This window comes from Mustela erminea, chromosome 7, assembly GCF_009829155.1.
Source record: "Mustela erminea isolate mMusErm1 chromosome 7, mMusErm1.Pri, whole genome shotgun sequence".
NCBI classification, from domain to species: Eukaryota; Metazoa; Chordata; class Mammalia; order Carnivora; family Mustelidae; genus Mustela; species Mustela erminea.
The window spans coordinates 22,127,299-22,145,947 of NC_045620.1; the positions used below are offsets into that span (position 1 = coordinate 22,127,299).

General features: G+C 46.0%; 1 long non-coding RNA gene across 3 annotated transcripts in view; it reads left to right on the forward strand.

Moving 5' to 3' along the window:
- Positions 1 to 4: 4 nt before the first annotated feature.
- LOC116595005 overlaps positions 5 to 18,649 on the forward strand; it is a 90,564-nt gene continuing 71,919 nt past the window's right edge. Inside the window, exons 1-3 of one of the 3 annotated variants that reach the window (XR_004287510.1) lie at positions 5 to 432; positions 1,927 to 2,032; positions 2,189 to 2,486. This is a non-coding gene — a long non-coding RNA (uncharacterized LOC116595005). Of the gene's footprint in view, positions 433 to 1,926; positions 2,487 to 18,649 lie in introns of those variants that run through there. The other 2 variants (XR_004287511.1, XR_004287509.1) reach the window with 2 other exon arrangements.

The window sequence follows — 18,649 nt, forward strand, 5'->3', positions numbered from 1 at the left end:
CACCTTCTTCCTGCGCCCACCCCCACCCGCAGGAATGCCACATGGCCTCCGAAGTGGAGCGGTGGGAGCCCGGCTTCGGGAGAGTCCGCTCCGGGGCAGGAAGTGGCCCGTTCCTCCTCTCGCGGAGCGTTTCCGGAGCGCCTACTGTGTGCTCCAGGCTGGGAGTGGGGGCCGTTTGCCGAGGGGAGAAGTAATGCAAAGCCTGACGTTCGTGAGACCGCTGCCTCCAGCACGTCTCCCGCCGGCGGTGTGATGGCTCCCATCGCACCGGGAGGAAACTGAGGCCCAGTGAGCCGGGGCGTTTACCCCAGCTGGTGAGGACCGGGCTCTGCACACGACGCCTCAGCGGCCGCTAGACTCAGGTAGAAGGCTGCCTCGGACACAGCCCCAAAGCACGCAGCTCCTGGGTCTAGACACAAGTGGCGGCCTGAGGTAAAAACTGCGCTTGAGGAGTGTTTCTCACAAGCGATGCGGAGCGGGGCCCCTGTCGTGTACCATCCCGTGTTGCAGTCCTTGGCTTGTGGGGTTGGTGCCGTTACCTCCCGGCTCCGGGCTTCCCCACGAGCTGCAGAGGCTCTGGATTTGGCTTCTGCTCCCACAGTCAGCCAGTGTCGTTGGACCCAGGTGGGTCCGCCGGCGGAGCCCAGCCCTTACCCCACCGAGGCCGACCACCTGACCAGACGCGCCCAGCGCCCCTCGCCCGTGTGTCTTTTCTGGGCTTACCTCACCACACCCAGCTCCAGGATGTGTCTTCTCCAGCCGTGCCAGGACTCTCGTCCCTGCGCTTGGCTCCGTACCGCAGTGTGAAACACCTGGTGTCCATCCCCGCTCCGCTTTCCTACCAGAACTTGGTGCTCCTCAGAGCGCAGCAGCACGCAGCCTAGAGCCCGGCAAGGCCTTTTCTGGGCCTCTGGTTCCTCATCTGGTCCTAGATATCTAGGACCCTTGAGCAGCCTTGAAATGGCTTTTGGCCCTAATGGCCCTTCGGCCTTGGAGAAATCTGAAAATAAAAATTGAGTTCTTTCCAAACAGGCCTTAAGCCCATCAGAATGCTGATTAAATGATCGTGTAGGTGCACCTGGGCTCCCAGTTGAAGCCAGATTTCCCTGCAACAGCCCAGAAACCTAGTTAGCCACACTACTCTCCTCCACACTACAGCAGCACCCAGAATGCCAGTGCCACTACCCACCATGTCAAGATATGGAGACTGAGGCCCAGTGTGGAGGCCCCAAATGATTTCTTGGGGGAAGTGGTGCTCCTGCCTTAAGAGAAGAGAGGCCTGGGGAATCTTAGGTAAAGGTAAAATTACTGGGTCCTGGTCACTAGGCTCAAAGATGTATGTGGGGCAGGGACCTTCAGGAGGGAGAGGTCTGGAAGGGGAAAGGGGTGCATCCAGGTGAGCCTGGAGCTATGACTGTCCCCAACGCTCAATGCCAGGCATTGTGCATGAGAGCCAGACTTGGCTATTTGGGGGAAGTCACTAGGGACCTGGGCTATGGCCCAGAGACCTCCCTGCAAGTTCTGTACACCCCTGCCAGGCCAGGACTTCCCAAGGTTTGTGCTAGGTGGGGTGCTCTGGGGCAAATAGAAGGCACTAGTTCTTCCTCCCACAGCTGGGCCACCTGGGAGCTGGATAACAAAGCAGCTTCAGGAGCCCCTCCCCAGACTTCCTGGAGGGGGAGGGGAAGGGCTGGATGTGAAAGGAGGCTGGGAGTGTGTCAGGATTGCTCTTGTAAGCAAATTTCCCCAGGTAAAGCCTAAATACTAGTGGACTCTGAGAATTACCCCATAAAGTTTTTCAACTAGTAAGTATCAGAATGTAAAATGCACGCATTCTCTCAAGCCAGTAAGTCCACTTCCAGGAATCTATCATGAGAAATAATTGCAGAACAATGATAAATACTTATACAAGATTGTTCTTTGCAGCACTGTTCCTTCTGGTGGAAGATTGCAGACTACTACATACCCCTGACCAGGAGCTGACTTCTTACAGCACCTCTGGGACCTCTGTACAGCAGGATGTTGTAATGGGGTAAGTCTGTGCACACTAACCTAGGGGAGAGCCAAGGTGTGTGCGTTGTGACAGTTTGCAGTGTCCCAGCAGAAAAGAGTTTCGGATATCCTTGGTACTTTTATGGGAAAGCCTTTAATAACTGGGAAGTTATTCTTACAGCCTTTTTCTCTCCAGGTTTGCTATTCACTTCTCCACTTTTCACATATGAAAAAAAATGGGTCTGTGGGGGAAGGGACTTGCCTGATAATGAAGCTGGGGTCCTGACTCCTGGGACAGATCTGGGGTGGGGTCTGGATGGGAAGGACCACCAAGAGGTGTGGTGTCAGCCCCTAGACTCACCTGGTTGCTTCCTGTAGGCCATTTTAGGAAAAGGCCCAGAAACAAGACCCCCTCAGGCCAGAAAAGGGACTGAATAGGTTGCAAAAGGCAACTCCTGCTTCTGTACTGGAAAACCCAAATAAAATGCTGCTACCGACCGGGGCTCCCTGTTCATTGTGCCTGTTCCTGGTGAATTTGGTTACCACGTAGGTAAAAAGAAATGTCATGTAAATCCACTTTCATTAAAGAAAAAAAAGAAAAGCCACTGCCTTTTTTACCTGGGTTTGATGGAAGTAGGGTAAGGGACCAATATTTACCTGGAGCCAGTTGGAGCCAAGACTAGGTTTGGCAACATAAAGGAAATGGGGTTCTTGGGGTGGAGGGGAAGAGTCCAGAAAAGTCCAGGGTCAGTGAGTAATTCGGAAAATAGCGGAATCAGTCAGCTAGTAGGACCTTGAAGGCCAGGGTACGGAATTTGGATTTTGCCTTATGGGCAGTAGGGAGCCTTGCAGGTTCCTGAGACCTGCTGAGGAGAGATGGGAAGTGATTGGAAGCAGAGTGGTCAGGTGAGGCAGTTCTGGGTAATTGAGGCCAAATTGATGGAGACCTGTCTGAGGTTGAGGAGGTTTGTGGTTCTCTTCTGTGAGGTTCAGCATTATCATCTAATGTGGATTTCAGCTTATCAACCTCTTCCTTTTGAAAAGATTTGTTGTATTCTGTTGATCATTCACAATTTGCTTAGCTTTCTCCTAGTTTGAGATACCCACTCATCGAATTTTTGAGTGCTTAGTGTTTGACAGGCTGTGTGCTTGAAGCTGGGGAACCCACTGCCTGGGCTATCAGGAATGTTTCGGGCAACAGTGCCAGCTGATGGAAGGGGTATAGGGTTTGGGATTTGAAGCTACTAGCCAGGTGATGTAGGCAAATCATTCAACCCCTTCCCCCCCCCCTTTTTTTTTTAAAGATTTTTAATTTCTTTGTCATAGAGGGCGCAAGCAGGGGGAGCTGGCAGGCAGAGAGAGAAGCAGGCTCCCACTGAGCAAGGAGCCTATTGCTGGACTGGATCCCAGAACCCTGAGATCACAACCTGCCGAAGGCAGAAGCTTAACCAACTGAGCCACTCAGGTGCCTCCCCTTCTTTTAAAAGATTTTATTTATTTGAGAGACAGAGATAGTGACAGAGAGCACCAGCTGGGAGTAGAGGGAGAAGCAGGCTCCCCACTGAGAAGGGAGCCTGATGTGGGACTTGATCCCACTGCACAGGGATCATGACCTAAGCTGAAGGCAGCCACTTATCTGTTTGAGTCACCCCGGCGCCCTTATACAAACCCTTTGAGCCTTCCTTTTCTCATCTCTGGAAACATCCAGATTTGGTGAGGGCCAAGGGCAGCTGAGGGAGAAACAGACGCCCTGCTGAGCAGGGAGCCTGATGGAGGGCCCATCCCAGAACCCTGGGATCATGACCTGAGCCACCCAGGTGCCCCTAAATGATTTCTTTGAGGGCCTGTTGGAAAGTTGTAGGCAAACAAGCTCTTACATATGTGTGTATATATACTGCTTTCAGAAACATTTAAGCCAGGGTGCCTTGGTGGCTGAGTCAGTTACATTTATTTGAGAGAGAGAGAAAGATCTCGCACAAATGACACAGAGGAAAAGCAGACTCCCTGCTAAGCAGGGAGCCTGATGTGGGCCTTGATGTGGGGCTGTGTCCCAGGACCCTAGGATTATGACCTGAGCCAGAGGCAGATGCCATACCGACTGCCACACACACACACACACACACACACAATACTTTATGTGTGTATATATATATATGTATATATATATATGTAAGTGGGGAGTCATATATAATATATATAATATATATATACACGTATTATATCTACATATATATTGTATATATAAACAAGCATATATATAAACAAGCATTTATATATATAAACTTATATATATATAAATGCTTCTTTTCCCACAGCTTTTTAAATTTTTATCTTTGCTGGTTTAAGTGCTATGGACTATTATCTGAAAGTTGTGTATGTCCGCATGACTTTCCTAACAGGCCAGGCTAATCTTTATTCTGGCCATGCATCATTATCTGATTTTCTTCCTGTGCAAACAAAGGGGTATTTCAGATGGGTCCAGGTTGTAGCATTTTAACTCAGGGGTGTTGGTGTGGCAGGGATGTGGCAGTGACCTGCGTGTAGGGACACCACAGTCTCTTGCCTTGATGCCCTCTGGCTTCTAGACAAAGATTAAGTAGTGAGTGTTGTGCTTTTAAATTGGGGATTAAGAAAATCACTTTTGATTTTCTGGTAGTCTGCTCCTCTACCTGTGAGCCACTGGGTATGGCACCTCCAATCATGGCTACAGAAGTCAGCCAGGTAGAGTTGGCTTGGGAGACTTACTAACTGTATTTTTCCTCATTTCTTTTTGAGGGTCTGGGTGATAGGGTAGATGGGGATCAGATCCATTTGGCATAGTTTAATCTTTTTTATATGTGGGTTTTTCCTTCTCCTGGAGAATTTTTTTTTTTTTTTTTAAGATAGATTTATTTGAGAGAGAGAGTGCAGGCGAGCTAGCATGAGTGCAGGGGTGGCAGAGAGAAGCAGAGGGAGAGAGAATCTCAAGCAGACTCCCCACTGAGTGCTGAGCCTGATGAGGGGCTCCATGAAGGGTTTGGTCTCACCATCTGGAGATCATGATTTGAGCCAAAACCAAGAGTTGGATGCTTAACCAACTGAGCCACCCAGGCGCCCCTGCGGTATGTTTTTTAATTCCAAAAGCAATGTACTGTGTTAATTAGGGCAAGTTAAACAATGCAGGAAGTGTATAGGGACAAAATGAGTAACACCCCCCCCCCCCAGCACCCATTCCCACCTTCTAGTACTGACAGTGCTAAGAGGTATGTAGCCTTTCTCACTTTTGTCCACGTGCAAATACATACACACATCCTGAGAGGTGTTTTCTCTTCTCCTTCTAATTTACATCCCCAACCCCCGATTTCAGCAGGGCTGCAATTAACATTTCCTATGTAAATATCTTTGCAATTTTGAGAATTTCCTGAAATAGATTCTCTGAAGTGGAAATACTGGGACAAAGAGCAAGAATGGATATTTTTAGGGCATAAACCCAAAGCACTCTCCATGGCAGTGTTTGCGGTGTTTGAGTGCTCGAGTGCTCGCTTACCCTCGTGCTCAGCTGCAGGAAGACTTAGCAATTTTGTGGAAATCTTCTTTGATGGCTGAAGAGTAGCCTTTGGTTCTTTTAATCTTTTTTTTTTTTTTTTTAACTATTGTTGAGGTGAATATCGTTTTTTTTTTTTTTTTTAAAGATTTATTTATTTATTTATTTGACGGCGAGAGATCACAAGTAGGCAGAGAGGCAGGCAGAGAGAGAGAGAGAGGAGGAAGCAGGCTCCCTGCTGAGCAGAGAGCCCGATGTGGGACTTGATCCTGGGACGCAAGATCATGACCTGAGCTGAAGGCAGCAGCCCAACCCACTGAGCCACCCAGGTGCCCCAAGGTTGAATATCTTAACATTTTGTAACTATTGGGCATTTGTCACCTGTGAATTATCTGCACATTTTTTGAAATCTTGAGTTTCTTTCTGACTTGTAAGCACTTTTCAGTATGAAGGATGCCTAACCCTTGTTTATTATATTTATTGCAGGTAGGTTTTTTCCCTCAAGATTATTGTTCGCCTTACTTTTTTTCTAAGCTGGCTATTTTTGTTTTATTATTTTTATTCATTTTTATTTTTTAAATTTTATTTTATTCAATTAATTAAATAGAGTGTATGATTAGTTTCAGAGGTAGAGTTCAGTAATCTATCAGTTGCATATAATACCCAGTGTTCATTATGTGATGTGCCCTCCATGCCCATCACTCCCCATCTTCTACCTCCCCCTTCCCTCCAGCAGCCCTCAGTTTGTTTCCTATAGTTAAGAGTCTCTTATGATTTGTCTCCGTGTCTGATTTTATTTTATTTTTCTCTCCCTTCCCTTATGATCCTCTGTTTTGTTTCTTAATTTCCACATATGAATGAAATCATATGATACTTCTCTTTCTCTGACTGACTTATTTCGCCCATGCAAGGCTCAAACTCACCACCCCCAGATCAAGAGTCGCACACTCTTCCAACAGAGCTGGCTAGGCTCCTGTTTTGTTTGTTTATGTTTAAACTTTTCACTTGGTCAAATATCAGTCTTGTGCCATTGCCCAAATAGCTTGCTTTTGGGTTAGGAAAGAATACAAGCAATCGAAGGATATTTACTTACACTTTTTGATTTTGTTCCTATAAGGCCTAATTTTTAACATTTAACTCTTTATTACATCTGGACTTGATTTTGGTTTACAGTGTGAGGCTAAGCATCCCAATAACTTTTTTTTTCTGAATGACATACCATTTCTTACCATCTTTTGCATATTCTTGGATGTGTGATGTCACCTTTTCCAAGCCAGTGAGTTCTTAAAGCTGTGTTTCCTGGTATGTCTCACGGAGGGAATATCTTGAGACTACTACTTAGGTGGATGAAAAGACAGATTTCCACCAGGAAAGGAAAGCCTTTGAATTTCTGTGATGAGACATTCTCTCCATGAAACTAATGACTTTTTGCTTTAAGGACCCTCATTCTTCTCTCTTCCAAGGCCCTGTAAGAGGTCATATGTTTCTATGAAATGTACAAAATTAAGAAATTTTCATTGTAGGAGCACTTGGGTGACTCATTCGTTTAAGTGTCTGCCTTCAGCTTAGGTCATGATCCTGGTCCCAGGGTCAAGCCTCACATGGGGCTCCCTGCTCAGCAGGGGAGAGTATGCTTCTCTCTTTCCTTCTGCTCCCTGTCCCCAGCTTGTTCTCTCTCACTTGCTCACTCTCTCTCCCTCAAATAAGTAAATAAAAATCTTAAAAAAAAATTTTTTTTTCATTATAGCATGACTTTCCTCCTCACTATTCTCCTGTTAAGTGACCTCATGTTGGTCCTGGACATTTTTTGGATCTGGCTAATGGTTGGGTTAGAATACATTCAGTTTGGTTTTGTTTATTTATGTGGTTTGTGGTCATTTCCATTAGTGATTTGAGTGTGTCTTGGTGTAGGAGAGGGCGCAGGAACAGAGGTAATATCACCATGGACAGGTGTCCTACAGCACCTGTGCCAGAGGTGCGTTAAGGAAGATAAACAAGGTTTGAAGGTTTCTAGAGTCAGAAACTGATCTATGGAAGATTCTTTCGATCATAAAGACTGTAAAAATAGAAGCAAAGGACTCAGTTCTTACCAACACTTAGTAAAAGTGGAAGTTTTCTTCTGCCAAGAAGTTACTCGATAATGCAATGTGTACTGTTATAAATGTACGTGTTAGAAGACTGAGTCATCCTTATCTTCTCTCTATAGAAGGATATTACAAAATCCTTCTCATATGAAAAACTATCAGAAAATATGGCCCTAAAAGTAGGAAAAAAGGCTTACAAAAGTGTTGCAGGCAATTAAAAAGAAAATGTTATTTTTCTGGATTTTGTGATGTTCGAGATATCTGTTTTTAAGACGTAATTTGTTATAATTTTTTTTCTCATTTTTGAAGAAATATTCACATTCGTTGCAATTTTTGTATATTTTACATTCTTAGCCCCTCCCCAATTATGTAAGTTTCAGGTCACACAAAATATGAATCTGCCTTCAACCCTTAGGTTGAATATTTTGGCAAGGATAAATCCTGATCCCTTCAGAAGATCTGGGTATAATTTGTCCCCTCTGGCCTTTTGGAAAAATGAAATTTCTTGCACTTCACCTTGATTTTGACACTGAAATAGAACTTTTAAAGAGGTCATTAAATCAATGAAACTTCATGCACTTCTTTTTCACGAGTCCTTTCTTTTTTTTTTTTTTTTCTTAAAGATTTTATTTATTTATTTGACAGAGAGAGATCACAAGCAGGCAGAGAGGCAGGCAGAGAGAGAGGAAGGGAAGCAGGCCCCCTGCCGAGCAGAGAGCCCGATGCGGGACTCGATCCCAGGACCTTGAGATCATGACCTGAGCCAAAGGCAGTGGCTTAACCCACTGAGCCACCCAGGCACCCCTTCACGAGTCCTTTCTCTTTGTACTTGAAGAGCTTCCTTGTTCTTTTTGGGAATTACCTCTTACCCTCTTGTATGGATAGACCACATTTTGTTTATCTATTCATCCGTCAGCAGATGCTTGGGTTCTTTCCACCTTTTGGCTGTTGTGAACATGGTGTACAAATAACCGTTTGAGTCCCTATTTTCAATTATTTTGGGTATATACCCAGAAGTTTCATCAGATTTTGAAGACATTACTCTGTTGTCTCTCAGCTTTCAGTATTGCAGTTGGGAAGTCCCGAGTCATTCTGAATACTGATTCTGTGTGTATGACCTATTTTTACTTCTCTAGAAAGTTCTAGAATCTCCTCTCCTCCTTAGTGGCCTGGAGTTTCTTAATGAAAGGCCCTCACAGGGATCCATTTTGCTGAGAGTTCTCGGAGTTGAGTGGGGGCATGAAAGCCCAGGGGTCAGTCTCCCCATTTAGTACTGTGAGCACTGTGCCTCTCTGGCAGTGTTCCAAGAGCTGAGTGGAGCAAGAGGGCCAAGGTTCTGGACATCCTCAATGGTTGGTTAATAAGTGGGGACTTTTGTATAAACCCTCTGTTGCTGGCACTGTCTGTCTCCTGTGCCCCATGTCCACCTGTCCAGGGACCTTGTTCTACTTTCTCCTAAAAATATGTTTCTGATCTGCCAGGGTCTGTCCTCCGTGAGGGGGGGAGGTGGGTAGTGGAGGGAGGGGATCTAATAGTCTGCTCATTGGAGTCTGTGAACTGCTTTTTATTTATTTATTTTTTTAAAAAGATTTTATTTATTTGTTTGACAGAGATCACAAGCAGGCAGAGAGGCAGACAGAGAGACAGGGGGAAGCAGGTTCCCTGCTGAGCAGAGAGCCCAATGTGGCGATCCCAGAACCCTGGGATCATGACCTGAGCAGAAGGCAGAGGCTTTAACCCACAGAGCCACCCAGGCACCCTAGTAAGCTGCTTTTTAGACCCTCTTTTACCAATCTTCCTACCACTAATTTCTGAGCCTTTTAAGGATTCTTTAATGTAAATCAGGCTAGACTGTCATTTTTTCATATTGCCTGCTTGGTGTTGCTGTCTGATGGCACTTGTCCATTTATTTTCCAGCCTCCAAAATTTCATTGTGGTCCTCTCTTCCATTCTACTTTTTCTTGTGGGTTTTTGCATTTTGAAAGTGGAGTTTGAAGAAGGAAGCATATCACAAGTTTTATACTTGCGATAAATGTTTCAACTTAACCTCCCCCCACCCAACACTAGTACCTCTGTCAACTAGTCTACCTTTCTCCCTTTGGTTTGAGGTGTTGCCTTTATTCCTGTACCAAATACGAAGTCCCATTTGTTTATTTGTCTGTGCGTCCTATTAGTGAACTTTCTTTTCCACTTCAGCAGATATCTTCTGAGCACATGCTGTGTGCCAGGCCCTGATCTAGGCACTGGAGGTAGAAAACAGTATATTAGGCAAAGCCTTTGCCTCATGGCGATTGCATTCTAATGGAGGCAGGTAGGCAGTAAGCATATAATGTCAGAGATAAGTACTCAGAAGAAAAAGAAATCAGAGTACTGGCATAGGGAGTGAGGGGTTGAGCTACTATGGATAAGTTGGTAAGAGGAATGCCCTCTCGGGAGGTAGCACTGACTGGAATTTTGAGTGAACTGGAAACTCCAGCTGTGCGTGGATCTTTAGAGGGCTGTTGCAGACAGAGGACATACCGAGAGCAGAGACCTTGAGACAGAAATGAGCTTTGGGGGACAAACAAGAGCAGTGTGGACTGTTGAATTGTCTATTTTTCCTTTCATTCCTGTCCGTTTTTGCCTTCGTATTTTGGCCATCTGTTGTCAGGTACAGATATGTTTAAAGTGTTTAATATCTTTCAGATGGATCGACCCTTTTGCCACTATAGAGTGTTTCTCTTTATCTCTAGTATTTTATTTTATTTTTTATAAATAGGATTTTTAATTTTATTTATTTGACAGAGAGAGAGAGATCACAAGTAGACAGAGAGAGGAGGAGGAAGCGGGCTCCTTGCAGGGAGCCGGATACGGGGCTCGATCCCAGGACCCTGAGATCATGACCTGAGCTAAAGGCAGAGGCTTAACCCACTGAGCCACCCAGGCACCCCTCTAGTATTTTAAACCCAGACAGTCTGACTCCTAAATCCATATACTTCACCTCACACCAACTGCCCCACCTCTCCAGGTATGTCCTCAGGTGGTCCTGCAGCTCCTGTATTCTCAGTGGCTCCAGACTCAGGTGTGCTCTGCCAGCCAGATCTTCTGAACCTGGGTCTTGATAAGACCAGCTGGAATTCTGGTCTGTACTCCAGGGAAGTCCCCCCAGCCCTTCCCAAGACGCTGCAGTTTGCTAGATGTTCTCATTCGCCACCATCTTGGGCCCTGGAGCCTGTTTGCCTACAAGCATGCCCTGGTCCTGTAGAGTATCCACATGTCAGTCACTTTCCCTGTCACCTCTCTCAGTGTCTCTCCCGTCAGCCTTCCCACCTCTCACCAAGCCTTACTAACATATATCCAGTAAGCCATTTACAGTTAGAAGGTGAGAGGGAAGGTGTAGTTTATGGAAACACAGAGGACTCCGGCTACTGGAGGATTTGTCATGGCCCAGCAGTACCCAGCCTTCCCTCACCTGCTCCGGGCTCTGGTCTCCCCTTCCCTCTGTTTTGAGGGCCTCCTTCCCTCTCGCCTCACCCGTTTCTTCTCTGAAGCAAAACCAGATCTTTCCCTCTGCCGTCTGTAGAGTCGTCTATTTAATGGCTGCTTTTGTTGTCTTTGTTTCTTTGGCTTCTCCAGGGTTGGGTGCTGTCTACTTTGGTCTACTTTGTCTACTTGCGTCCGGACTAACTAAGAGTTGTGTGGGGCCAGCAGTCAGGTACAAGAACTTTAACCTGGCTCCGCATGCTGGTTTTATTGCCTTGACCTGCTCCTGTGATTGAGTGAATTGTTGGCATTTCCTGGACATTATGATTATTTGTAGGAGCAGAATATTTGAAGCCAGGACTTTCTAGAAGAGTCTCAGAGATCTGTGATGCTGAGTGAATCATCACACTGAGGCCCAAGGAGAGTCTGTACCAAGTGGTGGAGCTAGTCCTTAAGCCCTGGCCCAGGATGTACCCTGGCCCTGGTGGACCCTACTTAGGTATACCTTGGGTCATTTCCCTTCCCCTCCTGGAGCCCAGCTTCCCATATGGGAAATGGGAGTAATAGCACTATCTCCTTACAAGTCTATCCTGAGAGATAAATTGTAAAATGCTTATCCTGTGCCCTGCCTAATGCTTGGGAAACAGTGAGTGCAAGGATAGGCATTAGCTGGGGAAAGGAAAAGAAACTGTGTTATACTCGTGTGATGGAATACTACTGACCAGCAAAAGAGATCTACAGATACGTGCAGTCACGTGAGTGAATCTCACAAATACGCCAAGTGAGAGAAGCCGGATACAAAAGTGTGAATATTGTGTGATCTCTTCACATAAAACTCTAAGAAAGAGAAAGGAATCTACGAAAAGTAGATCAGCGGGGGAGGTGGGCTGGACCAAAAAGGGGAATGGACACATGTTTGACAACATTAATTTCATTTTTCACTTAAGTGGGTAAATTTTATTAAAGACAGTGAGATGCAGACTAAGCAGTAGTAACGGGAAACATACAACAAGTGGTTAAATTTTCTCATACATTAGAGTTGACCAGCAGCTTACATAGGCAGTTAAGCTATGCTTTGTTTACTGGGTTATAAATTTACTTTCTCGTCATCCCAGATGGAGACATTTTACGGCTCAGCATCTGGATAAACAAATCCTTTAAGGCCCAAGTGCCTTGTGCCTAACAGTTTCCCTTTAACTGAAATGAATTCCTTTCTTAAGGGCGAATTTATATCTGACTTTATATTTCTCTCTCTCACAAAGGCAAGGAGTGTTTGTATTCTGTTTCTGTGTGTCTCTATCCTTAGAGCGGAGGGAGCTGCTGGAGGGTTTTGGCCAGGGCAGTGAAGTAGTCAGACATACTTGGGAAGAGCAACCTGAAAGTGCCCTGTGGAGGATGGATGACAGGTGGGTAAGGGAGAGTCAGGAAGGCTGGTTAAGATGCTGGGGCAGGGCAGGTCATGGAGCAATACGCTTAAAATGTGTACATTTTTCTATATATAAATTATACCTCAATTTAAAAAAATGTGAACCAAAGACTATCACAGTGGTCCACATGATGTCCAGAGGCCTGAGAAAGGGGTTCTAGGCCAGGCTGGGAGCAGTGAACAATGTAGGGACCCGAGTGGGGTTCTGGGTGTAGAACTGAAAGGGTTTGAGGAGAGGCCAGGAAATCCAGGAGGCCTGCGGGAGGAGGGGAAGCAAGACAGGCAAGAATTTTGGTCCTTGAGCACTGAAGATGAGCCCTTTGGAGTGGTTGGGGGGCTCTGGCTGAGTAAATAAACTTAGCCCGAAGCTCTGGGATTCTGCTGGGGTGGGGAGCCAAGAAAAGGCCTTGACCCCATCCTCAAGTGTCATGGCTCATGGGGGAAGCAGACAGCCTTCTTGGGCCAGTTGAGGAAAGCACAGAGGGACCCAGGGGAGCAAGTAGCCATCCCTTCATGATCCCTCCTACATACTCTCCTTAACCTGTTTTCTCTTCTCCCAGGCCCAGCTGGGGGTGGGATGGGGGTGGGGGGCAATTATAAACCATGACAAGGACCTGACCCACCTGGGTGTGAATTCTGGTTCTAAAATTCTCTAGGAGTGTGACCCTGGGCAGGTTGCTTAATCATTTGAGCCTCAATTTCCTCATTTATAAAATGGTTATAATACCCTCTTTGCCCCCTTTACCCCTTCCTGAAAAATGCATTTTACGTTTTTTCCACTGCTGCCATGAAGTATGCCTGTGTTGTGCTTGGAAGGAGATGCTGCGAAGTATGGCTCTTGGGCACTTCATGCCAAAATCCCTTCCTTTAAGCACCTGAGTGCTCAATAGGTCTGGGGCCACTGGTCCCTTGTGCAGCTTAGTAAAGGAGGCACTTGGCGGGTTTACAAGCAGCTGGCATCCCAGAAAGCAGACTGGGCTGGAAATTGAACTCTGTCCCCAGTTCTCAGGGTGACCTTGGGCGACCCCTAGTGGGACGGGTGGCAACACGCAACGTCCCAGCAAGGATGGGTTTTGCCGCACTGTACCAGATTTTGCTGATGTATTTACTTCTACCGCGGGTAACAGGTAGCAGTTCCTTCAGTATATTTTTGCATTGTGGCTTTCATTTATTCCCTTGGATGCGTGCTCATATCCTCTTTTACACCACTGTTCATATGGAATGGGGTTTCATTTACCAACAAATGCAATATATTTTATTATTTAAATAATAACTATTTAATAGTGTATCACACTATTGGTGTCATTTTTTTTTCTTAGTTTTTGGGACTTCTGTCCATTCCAGAACTTTTGAGTTCCTACTAGAGTCCTTTGAACTGTGTGCATATAAGCGAAGTGTTTTTTGGGGCGCCTGGTTGGCTCAGTGGGTTAACCCTCTGCCTTTGGCTCAGGTCATGATCTCACGGTCCTGGGATCGAGCCTCGCATCGGGCTCTCTGCTCAGTGGGGAGCCTGCTTCCCCCTCTTTCTCTGCCTGCCTCTCTGCCTACTTGTGATCTTTCTCTCTGTCAAATAAATAAATTAAAAAAAAATAAGCAAAGTGTTTTTTCCTATAAAACCACTTTCAGGGCACGTTCAGTATGTGTATTTTAAAATTCATTTTAAAGCAGAAGCAGACTCCCTGCTGAGTGCAGGGCCTGTCAAGCTGCTCAGTCTCACCACCATGAGATCATGACCTTAGCCTAATCAAGTTGGCCGCATCACCAGCTGAGCCATCCAGGTGCCATCCAGGTGCCCCAGGACCTTTTTTATGCATTGAAATAAATCTGAGGAAAAAATATATATAAGTCAAACATTAAAACAGTTAATAAGAGGTGCTTGGGTAGCTCAGTTGCTTAAGCATCTGACTCTTGATTTCGGCTCAGGTTGTGATCTCAGATCGAGTGAGCCCCTTGTCAGGCTCTGCACTAGGCCAGGAGTTTGCTTTGGATTCTTTCCCCCTCCTCCTCCCTCTGCTCCTTCCCCCACCCTGACTCTTTATTTCCCTCTCAAAAATAAAAAATAAAAATAAAACAATAAAGAAGGTCCTGGCATGCCCCCCCCCCCCACTCCGACAACTCGCACTACAGGATTTTATACATAGTGGGCTTTCTGCAAGAATTCCAGGGATTAAGACAGGATCAGGCTTCAGGGAAGGTCTACTTTAACCCTTCTGAGAAGTTAATTTCTAGCCAGGGGAGAGATACTGGTAATTTCTACAGGTTTGTAGAGTTAGGTCCCACGTTAGGTGATTATGTAAATTAACTGCCAACTTCACAATGAAGCTGGTTCTACTGCTCTCCTTTATTTGGCAGATGAGGAAATAGAGACCAGTGGTCTGCCCAAGTGGCTCAGTGGGTGTGGTGGGTGGAAAGGTCATCCAGGTCATGTCCTTTTGGTTGCCACAGGAGTCCTTGCCTCTGGCTACTATCTCCTGTCTTGTTGAACCTAGGTGCCCAAGACCCAGCCAGAGGCTCTTGAGGGCTCCGTGGGCTTGGGCTGGTGGTGCCTGGAGGCAGGATCCTCACATCTTAGAATAGAAGGGACCTTGGAGGTCCTCAGTAGGCCACTGGCATCAGAAAAGCAGACTAGGCTGGACATTCTGAGTGTTTTGTCTAAATTGGCGAGATGACTGTGAGCTGGCTACTGCCCCTCTCTAGGCCATGGCTGGAGTATGGAAGGCCCCATTAACTGTCATGTTCCCTGGTACAAGTCCAGCTTTACTTCTTAAAGATCCATTTAGGGACGCCTGGGTGGCTCAGTTGGTTAAGCAGCTGCCTTCGGCTCAGGTCATGATCCCAGCATCCTGGGATCGAGTCCCACATCGGGCTCCTTGCTCCGCAGGGAGCCTGCCTCTCCCTCTGACTCTGCCTTCCACTCTGTCTGCCTATGCTCGCTCTCGCTCGCTCTCTCTCTGACAAATAAATAAATAAAATCTTTAAAAAAAAAAAAATAAATAAAGATCCATTTAATGTGTGAGGACACGTAAGGTCCAGAGAGGGTTTGGGATTTTCCTGTATAATCTTACAGCCCAAGGAATTCTTAAAAAGATCCCTTTCTTGGTCCATGGCATGGGACTTGCAGGGGCCCTGAAATCAGATTGCCTGGCATGTAGTAATTGCTTATTAAATGTGGGGCATCATTTTATTGAGCAACATCCTATAATGATTGAGTGTGAGTCTTTCTCTTACTGGTTGTGTGACCTTGCCCTGAATAAGTCATTTAACCTTTTCCTGCCTCGGTTTCCTTAGGTGTGAATTTGTTAATAACAACCTCTCTTTATGGGGGAGGAATGAAACTTGCTTACCCATGTATAATATAGAGGTGGGTACATAGCCTATAATAAGTGCCCAGTAAACACAGAAGTCTGTCCCTGCTGGAAATCTTCGAGTGGTTCCCACAGCACTTTAGAGTCCTGTCCAAACTCCCCAGAGTCCTAGAGGCCTGTCAAGGCATCACTTCACGCTTGCCTCCTTCTCATCTTCTACCAGTCTCAGCTCCACCACTACGCTTTGTGCCAAGTTCATGTCCACAGAGTGCTCTTTGTTTGCTTATTTGAAAGATTTTATTTATTTGATAGCAAGACAGACAGTGAAAGAGGGAACACAAGTAGGGGGAGTAGGAGAAGGAGAAGCAGGCTTCCCACCAAACAGCGAGCCCAATGCCAGGTTCAATCCTAGGACCCTGGGATCATGACCTGAGCCGAAGGTAGTCGCTTAATAACTGAGGCATCCAAGTGCCCTTTTCGTTTTTGTGTGTGTGTTTTTCTTTTAACCTTAGTTATTTTCCCTGGTTTCAGCTTAAATTTCCCCTCAGGAAGGCTGGCTCTGACCTCTCAGGACGGGTCTCCCAGCCTTCCTGCCCATGTTATTCACTTTGCTACATCACATTTAACCAAGTAATGATGAGTTTTGTCCTTGTACTCTCCCTCCCTTGCTCCATGGTGAATTGCTTTCTTCCCTGTGGAGCCCCCCAACACTCCCTGAAGAGGCTTGGCATAGATACTTCTTGGTACTGGGCACCCAGTCTCCTGCCGAGTCTCCTTACCTACATCCACATCGCTCTCTCTTGGGCAGATCTGGTCAAGCTTCCTTGCGCTTCAGACCCCTCAGAGACTCCTTGGTGCTCTGGGGGCGGCTGCGAGGATGGAAAACCAGACGCTGTCACCTGGCATCAAAGGTGCCTCAGATCTGGCTCTGATCTTTCTCCCCACCTCGCCCCACACTCCAGCACTGAGACTGGGCAAATCAACCTCTGTTTGACTTTATTTTCTCATCAGTTTTAAGGTGACCAAGGGTGCTTCTGAATGTCAGGTTAACCTCAGCCGTTTATTGTCTCCCTACTGATGGCAAGCCTGTCCCAGGAGAGATTGATCTGTCGGGAAGAGCCTGTTAATTTCAGAGACTCTTCTGTAAGTGTCCCTCTGTTTCTCTTTTCCCAACTGCCTCCTTTTCCTCCCTAGACCCCATCATGACTCACAGCCATCTTGACACACTGCCATTACCCAGGTGTTTTTCTAGTCTCCCTTCCTGTGCCTCCTCACCCCCCACAATACAGATCCACTCTAAAATGTTTTCTCTAGGTCCTTGAACAATGCTGGATAATCCACTGGTTTTAAAGTCCTCTGCACATTTTAATGTTACATTTAAGGGGGCACCTAGTTAGCTCTGTCTGTGGAACATGTGACTCTTGATCTTGGGGGTTGTGAGTTCAAGCCCCATGTTGGGTGTAGATTACTTAAAAAAACCTTAAAAAAATTACATTTTACAGCTCTTATTCTGTACCCCCCCAACATCATTTTTAATATCTATGTGAACATTTAGTTCATTACATCTGAGAGCCACCCAGTAGGCCACAGCATTTGTCTGTCACATTTCACTTATTCATTCTCTTTGTTACAGACATGTGGTTCCCTCCAGTGCCCTGCCCTCATCACGCTACTTCAGGGAACATCTTGTCCTGCTCCTTCTGGGCCTTGGCACAGATTTCTCAGTGCAGTTGCTGAGCCTTAAGGGATTTCCTTGTTCCCAGGTACTGATTGGTGCCTGCCCTCCTGCATGAGTGTCCCAGCGTGTCCTCACCACCCAGCGTAGGGGGAGCCCCCTTCCTCTCCATCTCTGCCAGTGTTCAGTATTTTCCCTCTCATGTTTGGCAATCTGATGAGTATAAAGTGGCCTGTTTCTGATTTGCTTTCTGAACACCAGTGAAGTCATTCTGTTGTACTTGTTAGTCGAAATTTCCCTTTTGTGAATCTCCTATTTACAAATGCTTTGCCTGTTTGCCCATTTGATTCTCTAACTTTTTCTTGGAATGAGTTAGGTATTAATTCCTTGATTCATTTTAATACAGTAAAAATTCACCCTTTTAAAAAAAAATGAGTCTTAACAAACATATATGACTACGGAATCACCACCACAGTCATGATGCAGAATGGTTTCGTCACCCCATAGAATTCCGTCATGCCCCTATACAGTCTCTCTTCCTACCCTGTGGCCCTGGCAGATACTAAGCTATTTTCTGTCCTAAGTTTTGCTATATTCAGACTATCATATAAATGGGATCATATAGTATATAGCCTTTGAGTTTGCCTCTTTCTTTTAGCAGAATGTAATTGAGACTCATCCACCTTGTGTGTATATTGGTAGGCCCTCAGTTCCTTCTTACGAATGAAGAACATTCCATTGGGTGAATATACTACATTTTGTTTAACCATTTATCATGTGAAAGATACTTGAATTGTTTGTAGATTTGTAAGTTTGTTTCTGATGACTTGATAGTTTTGAGGAGTACTGGTTAGGCATTCTGTAGAATGCTTTAGAATCATGTCTCATTTCTTGAACATTATGCCTTGAGTTTGGAGGACATCCCATTGGGATACTCAGGGGCTCAGGGACATACTTCCCAGAGCCAATGACACTATTGTCTGCAATGGAGGTCTCACAGGTTTTTGTTTTTTTAAGAGACTTTATTTATTTATTAGAGAGAGAGAAAACACAGGCGGTGGAGAGGGAGACACAGGCTGCCCATCGAGCAGGGAGCCGGATGTGGGGCTTGATCCCAGAACCCTGGGATCATGACCTGAGCCAAAGGCAGACACTTAACCAACTGAGCCACCCAGGCGCCCC